The sequence below is a fragment of the Bubalus kerabau genome, chromosome 3 (assembly GCF_029407905.1).
Source record: "Bubalus kerabau isolate K-KA32 ecotype Philippines breed swamp buffalo chromosome 3, PCC_UOA_SB_1v2, whole genome shotgun sequence".
NCBI lineage: Eukaryota > Metazoa > Chordata > Mammalia > Artiodactyla > Bovidae > Bubalus > Bubalus kerabau.
Window position 1 is genome coordinate 185367421 of NC_073626.1, and position 18047 is coordinate 185385467.

The 18047-nt window shown below is 41.8% G+C and overlaps 1 protein-coding gene across 4 annotated transcripts in view; it reads left to right on the top strand.

Annotated features, from left to right (window-relative positions):
- Positions 1–327: 327 nt before the first annotated feature.
- Positions 328–18047, top strand: part of EIF4G3 (eukaryotic translation initiation factor 4 gamma 3) — a 350697-nt gene continuing 332977 nt past the window's right edge. For all 4 annotated transcript variants that reach the window (XM_055574250.1, XM_055574252.1, XM_055574253.1 and 1 more), the window contains exons 1-2: positions 328–469; positions 824–1016. The gene's annotated coding sequence lies outside the window, so the exon portion shown is untranslated. The remainder of the gene's footprint in view (positions 470–823; positions 1017–18047) is intronic.

Here is an 18047-nt window from a genome sequence, read left to right on the forward strand (position 1 = left end):
GGGCGACAGGGGAGGGCTCTCACAGACCAGACCTCGCCTTTGGTCTCTCCCTCCGCCCGGTACCCCCCGGCCGCAGCGCGCCAGGGAAGCCGCCCCCCGCGCCCCTCCCCCGACTCCTCGCCGATCTTTCCCGAGGAAGCGAGTCCGCCCCAGAGAACTCCCGAACGGCGGCCGAAGACGCCCCCGAGCGTTTCCGAAGAATCCCGATCGCTCCCAGTCTCCGGAAAGAGCCGAAGGGGCTTCCCACCCTCGGCCTCCCGAGCCACTCCGAAAAGGCCCGAAGTTTTCCGAGCGGCCGTCCTGCCGGACTGCTGGAGGCGGCCGCAGCGCCATGTTGGATGCTCTGCTCGTTGAGGGAAGAAAATCCGCCGGCATCGCCTGAGCCCCGCTACCGAGAAGGGCGCCGCTTCCCCCGGGGAGGGGGATAAAGACCCCCCGCCGCCGGCCCATGAGGATATTGCCGTGAAAGGTCCGGTCTCTCCGCCTCCTGCCCCCGCCGGGTCCGGCCCCCCCCCTGGGGTCGCGTTGTCACGGAGACCGGCAGCCGGTGGTGCTGGCCCGCGGGGCGGCTGCTGCTGCCGGCGGCGGCGGCGGCGGCGGCGGCGGCGGCGGCGGCGGGCGTGTGTGACCGGCCCGGGCCCCCTCCTCCTCCTCCTCCCAGCCTCCCCCCGGCCCCCTGCTCCCGCCGCCTCCCCGGGTCTGCCCCCATCCCGCCCCCCCGCTGCCCCCGGCCCCTGCACCCCGGCGCGCCCGGTCCCGCTCTGGGGGGGTTGGTGGCTTCGCTTTGCCATGAGTTTACCGCAGAAACCGGCTCTGAAATCAGGCTCAGCGGCTGCAGCAGGAACCGGACCCGGCACCGGAGCAGCGGCGGCGGCGGCGGCGGCGGCGGCGGCAGCGGTACCGCCTCCTCACCCGGCGGCGGCGGCGGCGGCGGCAGCGGCGGCGGCGGCGGCGGCAGCAGCGGCGGCCCCTCCTCACCCGAACATCAGGGCCCTCCAGACCCAGGCGCCCCAACAGTATCCTTTTCACCTTCCTGCCAGCCCTTCGGCTCGCTTCGCCGTGGACCAGGGTTGGGGGTGTCGGGGACTGTGGCCCCTCCGGGGACTCTCCTGCCCGCAGCAGCTGCCCAGCCGCGGGCAGGGACGCTTCTCCTCCAGCCCACGCACCCGGCCTGGCGCCGGAGCTTTTGGGGGTGCCCTGGCAGCAGCACTGCGGGGGTTGGGGAGCCCCCCCTCCCCCGACCCTTTGCACTACTGTGCAGACTAGCTCCATCGGCCTTGCTTCTGCAGCCCTTCCCTTTTGGAGCCGGGGCTGGGTGGGAGACACCGTTTCCCCCCTCTCGCTTCTTCTCCCCTCCTAAACCCGACCCCCGCCCCCCTTTTTATTAGGCCGAATTTGCTTGTGCCTGTGACCAGCCCCGCAGGGAAGGCTTTTTCTCTGATTGTTGTAAGGACGACACCCTCCTTCTTGTCTCCCTTCAGCTCCCCCTGCAGCGGGGCATGGTGGGCTTCCTTGATTATCGTGGTTAATACATAATAAACTTTATTGGTAAATTTCCCGTGTGAAACTAAACTCAGCTCGTTCCAAAGGTAAGTTGGATTTTCAGTCTACGGTGAAATTTTGCAGAAAGCACTCCCTCTGGCTAGTGTTTTTTTTTTTTTTAGCGATTGGGAGAGTTGTGATGTGGTTTGTGGTGGAACGCGATCTAAGGAGGAAATGTTACGCCGGACGCTTCCCTGTCTTTGACCTTTTTAAAGGAAGAGGAAGTTAACTGACATTACCCATCACCCCCAAAAGTCTCACTTCTTGGAAGACTGGTGTTAAATGCTGAATATTTTTAAAGGGCTTGAATTTACTCTTCCTAGGCCTGATATCTGGAGGGTACCGTGACTCCTGGCTGGAAAGTCTAGTGTTGAATGTGTCTAATTTCATGTTATTTGCTCGACTGTAGAGTTTTTGGACAGCTTTGATTGAAAAGACTTGATGACGAGGTATTTTAGTTAAAAACCAGCGGGTGAAGGTAAAACGTTGAATTCATGAATTCCACGGAGAATTAGAAAGGCATTATTACCTACCTGAGAGTAACATTTCATCATACACCCCTCCCCCCAATCCGTTGTATTTATGTAAATCAATAAATAATTATTGGATGTTTAGATGTGTTGTGTTTTTGTATTTGTGTCATCATGCGTTTGACTTTTAGAGAGTAGGGTGTTGGAGCAAGCGAAACGAACTGCTGTGAGGTCCACAGGTTATTTCACAGTCTGTAGTTTGATTCTTGTCTGTATCCATTACTTTGAGAAGGGAAAGGTATCTCCCCTTGTGGAGTCGTCTCAGGCCATAGTTTTGGTTTCTGTCAAGTGCCATTTTCTCTGTGCTTTGAATATTGTTAGTCCACATTTTTTCAATCCAAGCAGTGTGGCGCAGGGTAAGATAAATTCCATTCCAGTGTGATGTGTGTACTGATTTCATAATGTTGAACTGCATGATTCTGTTCAGTTAAGAATTGCTCACTGATGAGACTGGTTAGTGATGCCTTACTGTTTGTTGCCCATGAAAAACCTGGTTAGTTTTGATCAGTGTCCCTAGTTGCTTTACTTTGGGGTGGAAGACTAGCTGATACTCCTACTTCAAGGTAGAATTCAGTATTGGATCTCTTAAAGGTATCTTCACTTAATGCTTTGTGAGTTTAAATTCCTTTTTAATTTCAGGGTTTTTTTGGTCTTGATTGCCCATATTTGGTTAGCGCTTTTGAAGTTTCTGTACTGTGCCACCAAGTAAATTATTCTTTACCTTCATCTTGGAGCTGTTTTGGAAATTAAACACATGAAAGGAGGCCTGTAGTTAGGTGTTCTTGACTACAAAGTGATGAGGACCAAGGTGCTGCATATGACAGTGCTTGGTGAGTTTAGTGGTATTATTTGGACACTAAGCATTTCGTGTGTGCTTTTTCAAATGCATTTCACAAAGGAAGGACTTGTAAAAGCTGTGAGTTGGTTACAATATAAGAGAAGCTAGTAATACTGCAACAGTTGTTAAAGGGGATAGATCTAAGATGTAATTTCCAATGGAAATCATTTTTATACTTAAATGTAGTAATATAGATTACTTGGTTTTATGTGGCTTTTTTTTTTTACTTTGCCTCATGTCAGTGAAGGAAGAATAAGTTTTCTTCTTAATGTATTTCACAGTTCTGTTATCTTTTATTTGCTTTACACATTGAAAGGTTACAATTGCTAAATCTGAAAGCTTGTAAGTAAATGAAGTATAGATTACAGATTTCATTAGAATGTGCCAGTGGTGAACCGTTATCCGTGGTAATGGGGAATTGGTTAAAAATGGATTGAGATAGAGTTAATTTTGCTTTTCTACACTGAGGGAGTGTGGGGATTTGTATCTGTTTGATAAAAGTGATTATCATATAAATTGATACACATAGAAGCATTGAGACTGGAGTGCAAAGTTGGAGTTGCCCTTTCTATGGCTTGATTAACTCTCCAGTTCCTCAGAATGTAGGGGTGCAGTTGTGTTTGAATTGAATTAATGAGTTTAGATAGCATTTTAAATCTGTAAAAATTTGAGGAGACTCATGTAACAAGATGTCTGTCCTTCATTTGTACATAGTGTTCAAGTGGCAAATCAGAAATGCTAATTGGAGTTGAACCTGCTTAAGTAGTCATTGGTAAGGCGCAGCAGGCTCCTAAGGCCCTGTCAGATAGAGGCCCTTGACTGCTGAGAGGCACAGGATAGGAGCTGTCCCAGGATGGATGGGCCATGGTGGAGGGTGGGTGGGGACGATGAGGATGAAAGAGGATAAACCCTGATACAGAAAGTGCTAATGGCAAGGGAGAAATATGCTTAAGAGTTTCTATAACGTAATCCAGTGTGAATAGTTTATGAAATTGGCACTTGGGGATCCTTGCCTGGAGATTTGCTCACTTTACCTTCCCAGTGGGAGGTTCCAGAAGGCTGTACTGAGAATCTCCATGCTGATTCTTAACCTTTTCTGGGTAACAAACAACTTTAACATTTTGATAAAACCTTGTAGACCTTCTCCAGAGAAAATTGTACATGCATAGAAAATCTTGCTAACATTTTTCAGGGAGTTCTTGGGTCTCCATTAAAAGCCTAGTTCTTTAGATGGAAATTGCTCACCCTTGAGATAATTGAAGATAAATGAGTTTGAATTCAGGTGCTCAAGTAGTTCTGACTTAAACAGAACAATTTTGCAGTCTGTTATGAATACTCAGTGTTCTATTTATATGGAAAGGCTTCAGGATGTAATTTCTCTCAGGGCTGCTGACACTTCTGGGGAGTCTAGTTACTGTTTAGGGGGAGTTGGTTTGGTTAAGAAAATCAGAGCAGTAGGTTTTTTAAAGAAACTTAATTTGGTAAAGGCCTGTGTGACCCCCAAATGACTTGTGTCCTCAGCTCTTTTGTCTTAGATATGACATACATTAAAAGCAAATATTCTCTTTATTTTCGGTACTGTAGTTTTCCCTTTTTTGCATTCTCTGTTGATTTTCAGTTTTATAGGCTGAAACCAGTAACATCTGCTTTCTTCTTTTTTTCCTCTATCAAAGCTAAATCTGAGTGATACAATGGCATTTATTTATTGAGTGCCTACTGTTCTAGGAGCTGTATATATATGATTTTATTTAATTTGCACAAGAACTCTAATATTCTCTGTTTTACTGATGAGGAAACTGAAGTTCAGAGAATTTAAGTAACGTTCTCAAGGTCATCTGTCTAGTAGGTAGTGAACTGTGGTTCAGACTGTTGTCCTAAGGCTTACGGATGTCCTTTCTATCTGCTGGGCTACTTCTTACCAAGTGTGTGTGTGGGAGTGATGGAAGCGAGGATGCCCTCCCGTATTTTATAGCTGGAGGAAGTCTGCGTAAAGTAAAGGATCTCTGTGGAGTAATCTAAAGTGCAGTGATGCTGTACCATGTTTTAATTAGCTCATAGCTACATACTGCTAGACAAGTAGGTTATCTTTACCTCATTGAGCCTTAAAGCAGAGGAATAGGCCTGCCACATTTGATTCAGTGCGTGTTTCTGCTTGTTCACATGTTACCAAGGGATCTCTCAAAATACCTGTATAACTAGCAACTAGAACTGTGTAGCTTATGCAATGGCCAGTAGTCTGTTTACTCTTAAGCCCCACCATCAACAAAGATGGATTTGTGTTTTGAGACACAGATCTCCCTCCTCTTCTCGGGAGGGAGATAAAGACAGAGATAAAGAAGGAACAAAGTTAGATGGCTGATTCGCATCAGCTCTCACCTCTGCTGCTGCTACGCCCTGTACTAGGCTCATTGGTATTTTCCGTCAAACTCGGAGAACTTAAATTACCTAAGGACTGATAAGTTGCTTTTTCACATTGGGGTTTCTGATAAGATTTTTACAGAAAGATCTGCTAAAAAATGTTTTTGAAAACCGTGTTTTACATCAGAATAGGGTTGCCACCTTTTTAGCTGTTTATATTGGTGCTTTAAGTGGCAAGTTTAAAAATTGTTCATCCAGTACCTACTGTGTGCCCACTTAGTGCTAGGTCTCGGGTTGAAGTCTTTGGCCTCAAAGAACTTGGTCCACACAGGCAAGCCAGCAGAATACCATGAGGCAAGTACAATTACTGTGCTGTAAGGGCCTAGCCTGGGGGGGAGGAGGAATTAGGGCTTCATACAAGAAATCCCGAGCTAAATTAGAAGGCTGAGTAAGAATTACCCAAGGTTTAGAGAGCTTTCTCCTCTGCCAGCTAACTTTTCCCAATTCCTTTGCTGTTGCTGCTGCATAGAATGTTAGTACTAAATGGATTTCAGGCATGTTTCAGGTTTTTAGCAGTGGCAGAGAAGCTAGAAAGACATACCAGAGAACGTGGCAGTCAAAACACAGTTGCTATAGATTGAAAATATCTTCTACATCATAATATGAGAATATGAGAAGATACATTCATGTTAATATATCGGATCCTGATTTCTGTGGTTGGTTCTTTCCTAGTCTCCTTCCCAGTCATCCTATAATAATATCCCCTGCCCTTCTGATACTAGACTGGCTTGGAAGCAGTACCTGCTGGCCTCAAAATATAAGTAGATTTCACTTGGTGTATTGAGACGGTCAGCTGTTAGGGAGTTTAAAAAAAAAAATCAGGATTTGAGTTTGGCTTTTCCATTTTAATGTGTTATCTTGGACTGGTCGTGTAACTGCTTTGGGCATCAGTTTCCCTTTCTCTAAAATGAAGAGGTTAGACGAGTTTACTAAGTGATCCTCTTGAATTGTAGTGGCTTTTAATTCTGAAGATTATGGTTTGAGGATCTGTTTTGTTCTTGCAAGTAGATGGGAAGGATTTATAGAGACCTATTAACGGTTTCTTAGTCTGTTTGATGGTCAGTGACACGTTTCTGTGGCGACTTAACTGATACTAGAGGCATTCTAACATGGACCACAGGGAAGGCAGCTTGCTCATAGAAGCCGCCTCTGGTTTTTGTCTTGTTAATGTTAGATTTAGCCAAACAGATTGAAATACTTCTGTGACTTTAGTAGTGAAGACTTTATTGTCTGTGGTGGGATGACTTGAGGCTATAAATAAGGTTTTCATGTCGGATGCTGCCTTGCTCTGGGGGATGACCCAGCTAGTTCATTATGAGGTATGAGGGAGAAAGTAAGTACTGAAATAAACGCCGGTGGTGAGGAACGATCTCTATTTTTACTTTAGGAATGATGCTTTGAGTTAATATAATAGGAAATGAAGTATTTCCTGATTATTAGGCAGGCGCCTGAGTTCAGGCAGTGAATAAACTGCAGCTGGAATTTACATGGATGAAATATTGCAGGATCCTGAGATACTTCTGAATTCTCAGTTGGTTCCTAGTTCTTTGGCTTGCTGCCAGTCAGAAGGAGTTTTTCGCTTTCCTATACCCTTAGCTGAAATTTGAGATGGTTTGAGCTATGTAAAGAAATTTGTCAGTTTTTATAATCTTTATTAACTAGTAGTTGTTCTGTACTTTTTTGAGCCCTGTGTGGGTGTTCCCTGACTCTTCTGAGACATTAAGTTTTATCTACAGAGAATTTAAACTCCTTAAAGGCAGAGGTTTTTGTTGTTTTTGTTCACTCTGTTGAGTTGCCAGCACCTATAACAGTGCTTGGCAGGTAGTCGGAAGTCTGTAAATGTTTGTTGAATGAAGTGTTAAGTTAGAGTCTAGGAATCAGTTTAAGGTAAGTTTTGAGATAATATAGATGACATCACAACAATTCTGGTACTCAAAGCTGCCCTAAAATTGTTTGCACTGATGTGTAATGGAATTGAAAATAGTTCATAATTTCCTTTGAGATGGCATAAGCATTGACCCAGTTTGCAAAGCTGTCTAAAGTGGCTGGATTGCATTTGAAGTATAGATACTGAGAATTAGAGTTTATATAAAGGCCAAGGAGAAAAAAACATAGTCAAACATTACTGTTAAATTTTTTGTTTTATACTTTTAATAATAATACATCAATTCAGAAAGGTTAAAAAATATAGAAAAGTTAAAGTCAACCATAATCTTAGTGTATAAAGATGCCCACTGTTTAACATTTTGGTATATTTTTTGTCCTTTTTTCTATGGACTTTAATGAACTTAAAATGTGCCCTTTTTTGTAACATAGGGTCAAATTACATAGTTTTGTATCTTGCTTATTTTGTTGCTTAACTATCTGTTAACAGAAACTACTTTTTGAATAGTTTTATTCTTCATCAATTTGGAATGAACCATTTTCGTTGCTTTGGAAAGGTTTTCTTGAGAATATTGTTTCACCTTTGGCTTGTAGCTCAGAAGTTATGACTACCCATTAGAAAGAGGAGGGCTGAAACCTTTATCAATAAGTCAGACATTTTTGAGTTATTGTGCCTATAATATTTTGCATTATTTATAACATTAAATATATTGATATAACTTCATAGGGGCTTCCCTGGTGGTTCAGAGGTAAAGAATCTGCCTGCCAATGCAGAAGACATGGGTTTGATCCCTGGATTGAGAAGATCCCCTGGAGTAGGAAATAGCAGCCCACTCCAGTATTCTTGTCTGGGAAATCCCACAGACAGAGGAGCCTGATGGGTATAGTCCATGGGGTCACAAAAGACTCTGACACAACTTAGCGACTAAACAACATAACTTCACAGATTTCCCCCCCTACAGTTATTTGCATTTAAAAAGTTATTCCTTTGAATCCATCTTCATCCATATATTTAAACATACTTTAAAAAGTTGTGAACAGGTGTTATTTTCTAGTTAGGAATTGTATACATGTGTATATGTATACCCGATTTTCAGAAAATGTTGATATTTATATGGAGTGATTAGAGGGAAGATAAGACTGCGTGAGCTCTCACGGAGGGCTCAGAAAATAAGATCAAAGCATCGGAACAACGAGAATTTTGGGATGACAAGGTGGGAACAACACTCCATCACAGTAGAAATAAGTACAGCCAGTTTTGAGCCAGTACAGTCTTTTTTACATTGAGAATGGAAAGAACTGAAACTTGTAGATAGGATGGAGGAATGTTAAGAAAGAAAGGGTGAGTGAGATGACTCCCAACTCTTTTTTTGGCCCTAGAAAAGAGCATATAAGACATAGAATTTGAACTGTAAGATGAATTTTTTAAAAATTGAAAAGAGTTTAAGATTACAGTCAGGGTTTGGTTGGGCAGAGAGGAAAGGATTGTGGTGAGTGGGTCATCTGCATGACAAAGATTTGGGCTTGAAATAAGCATGGTGTATGCTGGATTATTGCTTCCCTGGTGGCTCGAGTGGTAAAGAATCTGCCTGCCAATGCAGGGGATGTGGGTTTGATCCCTGAGTCAGGAAGATCCCCTGGAGAAGGAAATGGCAACCTACTCCCATGTTCTTCCATGGGAAATCACATGGATAGAAGAGCCTGGTGGGCCACAGTCTGTGGGGTCACAAAAGAGTCAGACATAGCAATAACATGCTGGATTGTTAGGGTCTTGATCAGTATGCTTGGAGTGGAGGATTCTTGTGGATGGGTGCAGATTCTAGAGGACTTTGCATGAATAAAAGAAAAGGTTAGACGTCGTTTGTATAAAGCATTGCTTTTTTTGGTGGTGGAGGGGCACAGTGTTGTTGAGATATAATTTGCCTATACCATACAAGCCACCCATTTAGAGTGGACAGTTCAGTGGTTTTTAATTTATTCACATCATTCTACAACCATCACTGCAGTAAATTTTAGAATCTTTTCATTACTCTCCAGAGAATTCATTAGAATTTCCAGTACCCCGCCCTGCCCCGCTGCCAACCATAGGCAAGTACTATTAGCCTACAGAAATTTGTATAATGGAATAATATAATAAGTGGTCTTTTGTGAGTGATTTCTCTCTGCGTAATTTTTTCATGGTTCAACTATGTTCAAGCATGTTTTAGAACCTTTTTTTAAATTGTTGGAGAATATTCCAGCCATCATGTTTTCTTCCTCTGTTGATGGACATTTGGGTGGTTGAAACATTTACTGTTATATATAATTATGAGTGTTTTTGTGTGGATGCATCTTTTGATTTTTCTTGAGTAGATACCTAAGACTACAGTTGTTGGGTTTTATGAGGTAGCTCCATGTTTAACATCTTGAGGAACTGCCAAACTTTTCTAGAGTGACTAGCATTTTATATTCCTACCAGCAAAATATGAAGATTCCAGTACTTGTCATGTTATGTCTTTTTGATTATAGGTTCTAGTGGGTATAAAGTAGTATTTCATTGTGGTTTTGATTTGCTTTTCCTTGATGACTAATGATATTGTGCATATTTTTTGTGGACTTATTGCACATTTGTCTTTGGAGAAATGTCTGTTCAAATCCTTTGCCCACTTTTTAACTTAGTTGTCTTTTTATGATTGAGTTGTAAGAGTTCTTTATATAATCTGGATACAAGTCCCTTTTCAGATACAACATTTACAATGATTTTTTCCCCATTCAGTGGGTTGGTCACCTTGTTTCACTTTTTTTTTTTTTGTTTCACTTTTTACTTTCTTGATCATATCCTTTGAAGCCCCAAAGCTCTTAATTTTGATGAAGCCAAATTTACCTGTTTCTCTCTTGTCACCTGTGCTTTTGTGTTGTGTCTAAGAAGGCTTTGCCCAATTCAGGGTCATGAAGATTTACATCTTTGTTTCCTTCTAAGTTTATAATTTTAGTTTCTATACTTAGGTCTCTGATCCATTCTGAATTTGTATGTATGATGTTAAGTAAGGGTCTAAGTTTATTCTGCATTTGTATATCCAGTTGTTTCAGTACTATTTGTTTAAAAGACTGTTTTGTCATTGAATTGTCTTGGCACCCTGTCAAAAACCAGCTGCATTTCTTTTTTATTTATTGGAAAACTGATGATGAAAACAGTAGTTTTGAAGATTTATTTGGTTGAGGTATGCAAGTTGAAATAAGGAACAGGAAAGATTAGGAGAGAAGGAATGGCATCACAGAACTACTTGAAAAGCTTTTGTAATCCATTAAATGTTTGAGATTTGGTGAGATGTGCTCATTTTTTATGGCTTATTAAATAAACAGACTTTGACCATTTCTACCTTTTGTATAATGCCTGAAACTATTCAAAAGGAGATTTTGCCTCCTTCTGTTATTAAGGTAAATTCCTATTAGGCAGTGATAAGTTTGTAAGAAAGTATGGGCATTTGACTACTTTGCTGTCTTGTCAAGAATTGAAATTGTTAGTTAAAAATTATTGGGTTATTGTATTTCACATAGAATGTTAGTTCTACCTAATGTTTTTATGTAATTTTCAAGTTAAATTTGATGATTTATTTATATCCTCAGGCTATCCTAATGTATATATTATTATAAAGAAACAAAATAGAGAAATAACAGCTATCCTCTGTCTAGTAGGATTTTGTTTTTTTAACTGTTTAGGAAAAGACCACATTAAAGAAGAAACTCTATAACCTTTCAGGTCTGATGAAAACAGGGTTTATTTGCTTTGGATGAAGATTTTTCACACAGTTTCTTTAGTGACTTGAAATATTACAGTGTGGGAATGGGGTTGTTGATTTTTAAAGATTGTATTTATTTCCCTTGTGACTCAGCTGGTAAAGAATCCACCTGCAATGCAGGAGACCTGGGTTCAGTCCCTGGGTCGGGAAGATCCCCTGGAGAAGGGAGAGGCTACCCACTCCAGTATTCTGGCCTGGAGAATTCCATGGACTGTACAGTCCATGGGGTCTCAAAGAGCTGGACACAACTGAGCAACTTTCACTTTCACTTAGCTTAGCTCTTACTAAATATGCAAAGGAAGTAGGTCTTAATTACCCTATGTGGAATTTTGAGGACATCGATAGGCTAATATGTCATATTCAGCTGATAACTTCTAATATTATGTTGTTGATCTTTTGCGGAACTAATAGAATTTGGAACCAGCCCAACTGTCTGAGGTAACTGCTGTTTGACAAGCAGACAGCAGAGTACCTGACCTTAGCTCATTACCCTTTATGCTGTGCCTGGGTGAGTGTGCTTGAATGTGGTACATTTTAGGCAAGGCAGTGAGAGCTGAATGCTGTTCTGGAAAGTCAGTGATTTCATTCTTGACCTTCTTTAAAAAATCATAATTAAAAAAATCTAAGCATGTAAATATGCAGTAGCTTATTTTCACATTACATAAATCTCCTTTGGGGGTCTCCTGATCTAACTTTCTGGCCCCTCCCTCAGGGGCATTTGTTCAGGGGCTAAGGGAGATGAGGGTGACTTACCTAAGCATCCGGTTTATGCCAGCTCAGACTAACTTGATAGCTTTAATAACATGCACACTTTGACCTACTAGTGGGGTAACCAAAGGTCCTTTTCCTCCTGTCATGGTTCTGGTTTGCATGGTAAATTATATGGTCATCCTACCCAGTCATGGGCTTCCCTTGTGGCTCAGCTGTTAAAGAATCTGCCTGCAATGCGGGAGACCTGGGTTTGATCCCTGAGTCGGGAAGATCCCCTGGAGAAGGGAAAGGCTACCCACTCCAGTATTCTGGCCTGGAGAATCCCATGGACTGTAAGAGTGCATGGGGTCACAAAGAGTTGGACCCGACTAAGCGACTTGCACTCGCTCACTTACCCAGTAACGATTATGTGGCTTAGAAAATTAAGTGTTTATGTTATTTCTAAGTATGTTGCTAAAATGCTTTTGAGGCAGCAAAACCTTTTATATCGATTGGTGCAGTAGTTTGTATTTGATGTTATAGTTATTGTAGAGGTCATTGGCACCAGCATGTGAACTAAGTAGGAACAAAGTATCATCAGCTCGCTAAATAAAAAGATTGACTTGACTTGACTAAATTTAGACTTGGAGAAAACCTGCCAAAATAGTAGGGTGTGTCCCCTTCTGTCTCTCACCTCCTTCCCCTACAGTTACCGTCCTCCCTAACCAGGTAAAGTGGTCAAGAATAGGAAGTTAGCACTGATAAAGTGTTTTCAGCTAAGCTACAGACCTTAATAGAATTTTTTACCAATTTTTCCACTATCCTTTTTCTGTTCCAGGATCGCACACTGCATTTAGTTACTGTTTTTGCTTAGTTTCCTCTAATCTATAATTGTTTCTCTGTTTTTCTTATCTTTCATGACTGATGCCTTTGATGGTTACCAATCAGATATTTTGTAGAATGTCTCTCAGTTTGGATTTATTTGATGTCTTCTCGTGATCAGAAGGAGGTTATGAATTTTGATAAGGATACCACAGTGCACCCTTTCCTAGTGTATCATATCAAGAAGTTCACCTTGTCAATATGGAATGGTCAGTATGAAATGGTTACTTGGTTAGATTGATCTTTCTGCTGTGGAGGTACAGTCTCACCCTTATAGTAAGTATCTTGTGGAAGACTTAGCAAATGCTGGTTCTCTTCAGACTTTGGCCCACTAATCTTAGTAACTGGTGGATATTACATGCAACATTTATTAAGTTTGTGGATGCTTAATTGCGACTTTCTAATTCTCTCTTCCCTTCTACATGTATTAATTGTAATTCTGCTGTGAGGAAGAGCTCTCCTCCATTTATTATTATATATTCTATTATATATTTATATGATCACTGAGTCATGGATATGTATTATCATTATATGTTTTATTGCTCAGATTATTCCAACTTTGGCCATAAGGAGTTCATTCAGATTGGCGCCTGTGTTTTTCCACCCAGCTAGCAACCTTTTTTTTTTGGCTGTGCTGTGCATCTTGTGGTATCTTAGTTCCCCACCAGGAAATTGATCCCAGGCCCCTGCCAGCGAAAGTACAGAGTCCTGCCCACTGGACTGCCAGGGAATTCACCCTCCCTCTGCCCCCTTTTAAAAGCATTTCTTTACTTTCTGGCAGCACAAGATGTTTCAGGTTCATATTGTATTTTCCCTGCCTCAGTGCTGCAGTCAGCCGCTTCTCCAGGAAATCCTGAGTCGTCTTCCTGGAGAATGTTGTTGGTGACCAAGCTGTAGGCCTAGTTGGGTTCAGTGTTAGTAGCATGTCTTTAACCCACTCCAGTGTTCTTGCCTGGAGAATCCCGGGGACGGGGGAGCCTGGTGGGCTGCCCTCTATGGGGTCACATAGAATCGGTCACGACTGATGCGATTTAGCAGCAGCAGCGGCAGCAGCATGTCTTTGCTTCTAGGCCCTTTCAGCAGACAGCATTGGGGAACATATGTATGCTGACCCCCTTACACACACATTATCTGTGTTTCCGTGTTTATATATGCATTCGAGTCCACCTTAGCGGCACCCGGTTTGTTTTAACATTCCCCTTTCCCTTGTTTATTAAATAGAGAAACCTGGCTCTCCATATCTATAATCTTCTCACTTCATTGTACACATAAAAGAGTTTGAGAATTCCTAACGCTTTTCTTCTACTTTTTGGTTTTGATTGTTTGTTTTGAGTATGTGAAACATTACTCTGGTTCCAAGAGTCAGAATTATATTAAAAAAGAGAGATGAAAAATACAGAGAAGTATTACTCCTCCTATTTATGCTGCCCAGTGTCTGGTTTCCCCTTCTTTTTTTTAAACTAATCTTCCGTCTCTCTTTTCTTTTTCATTTATTTTTGACTGTACTGGGTCTTCATGGCCTCGTCGGGCTCTCTCTGGTTGCGGTGGTTGAGGGCTGCCCTCCAGTTGTGGTGGAAGCGCTTCTCATCGCAGTGCTTCTCTTGCTGCAGAGCACAGGCTCTAGGGCTTGAAGGCTTCAGCTGTTGTGTCTTAGGGGCTCCAGCGCATGAGTGGCTGTGGCACATGGGCTTAATTGCTCCATGGCATGTGGAATCTTCCTGGACTAGGGGTCAAACCTGTGTCCCCTGCTTTGGCAGGAGGTATCTTAACCACTGGACCACCAAGGAAGTCCTGTTTCCCCCTTCTTTTCCACCTATACTTGGAGGTAACCTATTTCTTAATTTCTAGTTTATCTTTGCTGTATTTCTTTTACACAAATGAGTAGATACCTGTGTATTTTCTTTTATCTCTTTTCTTACATGAAGATAGCCATGTTGTCATGGTAAATCCCATAATCTCCTTGAGTTCCAGTTTTCTCATCTGTAAAATGAGGAAAATCTTACCTCTCTCCTTCTCAAAGGGTTTTGATACTGATTGAGATAATGAACGAGAAAATGCTTTCTAAACTTTGTGATGGCCTTTATAAGGCAACAAGTAGGGTTAGTGGTTTCTGTCCAGGGAAAGGACTTGACTTATTTGACCTTGTAACACAGTATCAGAAGCTTTTGTTACTGTGAAACAGTTTGGGAATTAAAACAAAGTGTTTTTGTTATTCTAGTGTTTCAGTATTCATTATTTTTTTTTTTACCAATTTTCAGTATGGCTTTGGGTCATCACAGTGTGTCCTGTGTAATTATTTAGTTTTATATTTGAGCTTGACAAGCATCTGAATTCCCCAGCAGTCATGTTTTTAATTTATATTAAAACTTGGTCAGATTTTAAAAGTATTCCTTCTATTAGCAGAGTAGTTAAAAAAAGGAAATGTGTACAGCTTTTTGTTATTGTTCTTGTCTTGTTTCACTCCCAGAGATGTGAATTTGAATTTGAAGGGCTTTTTATGTTTACATTCTATTGGGAACTGCAGGTCCAGTGTCTTTACTTCACATCTGACAATTTGATTTAGTCAGAAGATGTATGTATTTCACATTCTTTGAGTTTGCCTAAGAGTAAATTCTTTTGATGAGATTTGAAGTCAGAGATGTACTCTAGTTACCCCTGTAGAACTCATGGACAAACCACCTGCCTTGTTTTTTATTGTTAAATTTTGAATGCTAGGTCTGGTGAATTGTTTTACTTGAAGGAGCTTAACTGAAATAGAAATTTAGTCATTGAATGTTTCAGTTTATATGCACTTTTAAAATAATAATCCCCTTTCTTCACGTAACCATATATTCATCACAGTGTCTAGGTACAAAAAGTAAGTCTCCACATGCTTTTAGTGAAATTAAGGCTTTGGTCTATTCATAATAGTGCTGTGTATGAAAATGCCTGTCAGTGATAAGGACAGTTGTGAGAAGCTGCCAACTGGCAGGTGGCGGAATAGCCTTCACAAATGTACTGCTGGTCACTCTTCCTAGTTTTTCTCAGAGTATTTGGAGAGACAAGTCATTTTTCTTTTGTATTCCAGAAACATGTTTGTGAAAGTAGCTTAGTTGCTGCAGCAGAAGGCTCCACTCAGTGGAAGAGGGCACCTGGTGATGGCAAGGTTAGGGTGCTCAGGGAAGAAGGAAAGAGCCAACGGGATCTGGAGAAGAGCCCGAGATGTAGAATGGAGAAGGGAAGTATTTATCACTGTTTTGATACCATAAATTAAGCTAACAGTCCCTGAAGCTTAGTAGGCACAACAATTATTATTAAGTGAACAAGGAGCAAGTTTTATTAAATAATAGTATGTGCTAGCTGGTGAAGGAGATATAAAACAAACCCGAGGTTTGTGCTCTCTGCCTCTTACATACTCTAGTCAAACAGTTAAAAATTTAAGCTGCTTTCTGAATGGAGGTAAGGAGATCAGAGGCCTGAAGATGGCTGAGGACTAGAGGAATAGGAAGCAGGACTTGGGTAGGCAGAAGGGGAAGGACATTTTGGGAGGAATGGCAGAAGACAGTTGGGGGAGGATGCATTTATAGCAGATAGGAAATGGTGCATGTTGTGTTTGGGGTAGTCAGAGAGCTGGTTGATTGAAATGGAAGACAGTGAATGTGCAGTGTAACAAACAATCTGTACTTTTATCTTGTAGCAGGTGGAGGTTTTTGGAAGACTATTAACATGTTTGGTCATTCAATTTAGTTCAATTCAGTAGCTCAGTCGTGTCCTACTCTTTGCTACCCCATGAATCACAGCACACTACACCTCCCTGTCCATCACCAACTCCTGGAGTTTACCCAAACTCATGTCCATCGAGTCGGTGATGCCATCCAGCCATCTTATCCTCTGTCGTCTCTTTCTCCTCCTGCTCCCAATCCCTCCCAGCATCAGAGTCTTTTCCAATGAGTCAACTCTTCACATGAGGTGGCCAAAATATTGGAGTTTCAGCTTTAGCATCAATCCTTCCAATGAACACCCAGGACTGATCTCCTTTAGAATGGACTAGTTGGATCTCCTTGCAGTCCAAGGGACTCTCAAGAGTCTTCTCCAACAGCACAGTTCAAAAGCACCAATTCTTCAGCACTCAGCCTTCTTTATAGTCCAACTCTTACATCCATACATGACTATTGGAAAAACCATAGCCTTGACTAGACAGACCTTTGTTGGCAAGGTAATGTCTCTGCTTTTAAATATGCTATCTAGGTTGGTCATAACTTTCCTTCCAAGGAGTAAGCATCTTTTAATTTCATGGCTGCAATCACCATCTGCAGTGATTTTGGAGCCCAAAAAAATAAAGTCTGACACTGTTTCCACTGTTTCCCATGAAGTGATGGCACCAGATGCCGTGATCTTAGTTTTCTGAATGCTGAGCTTTAAGGCAACTTTTTCACTCTCCTCTTTCACTTTCATCAAGAGGCTTTTTAGTTCCTCTTCACTTTCTGCCATAAGGGTGGTGTCATCTGCATATCTGAGGTTATTGATATTTCTCCCAGCAATCTTGATTCCAGCTTGTACTTCTTCCAGTCCAGCGTTTCTCATGATGTACTCTGCATAGAAGTACATCATGTAAGCAGGTGACAATATACAGCCTTGACGTACTCCTTTTCCTATTTGGAACCAGTCTGTTGTTCCATGTCCAGTTCTAACTGTTGCTTCCTGACCTGCTTATAGGTTTCTCAAGAGGCAGGTCAGGTGGTCTGTTACAAGAAGGTGAAGATTGTACTGAATGGGTTGAGATAATCAGGAGGCATGGAGATTGTATGCTGGGTCCATTAAAGATTTTTCCAGGGTTTTTCTGCTGTACATCCAGTCTAGAGGGAAGTGAAAAGGAAAGGATGATCATATCATCCTTTTTTTTTTTTTCAATAATAGAACTATTTTATTAAACATATGAACGTACTTATTTTGTACAGCATGCATTTCGTTCTTTCCTCTGCCCCAGGAAGCCAGCGCTCTAGAACCCCATGTTTATAAAAACACACTTTGGCAGCTACTATGACAAGGTGAAAAAAGTGCAATTCCGAAAGTAACAACACATAACCAAAGTGGGGAACAAAAAAAGGCAGAGGTGAGTGGGCCCAGTGCTGCTTATCTTCTCTCAAGAGGAAACAATTTAAGAATAGAAACTCTTGAGCATTGTTTAAGTAGTACTGCCCAGCTCTCAGTAGCATCTCTCTTTCAATTCCGTTTATCTTGATGTTGTAACTAACTAATCTGTTACTTCTTTAAGAAATTCTGCCCTGGTTTATATCCTTTTCAGTGGCCCATATCCCTTTGAGCTTCAAAAACACAGAAGTCGCTCAGTCATGTCCAACTCTTTGCGACCCCATGGATTGTAGCCCACCAGGCTCCTCGGTCCATGGGATTTTCCAGGCATGAATACTGGAGTGGGTTGCCGTTTCCTTCTCCTCATCCTTTTTTTTGTCTGCAGTTTTTTGCAAGCACTGAGGAGGGGATCAC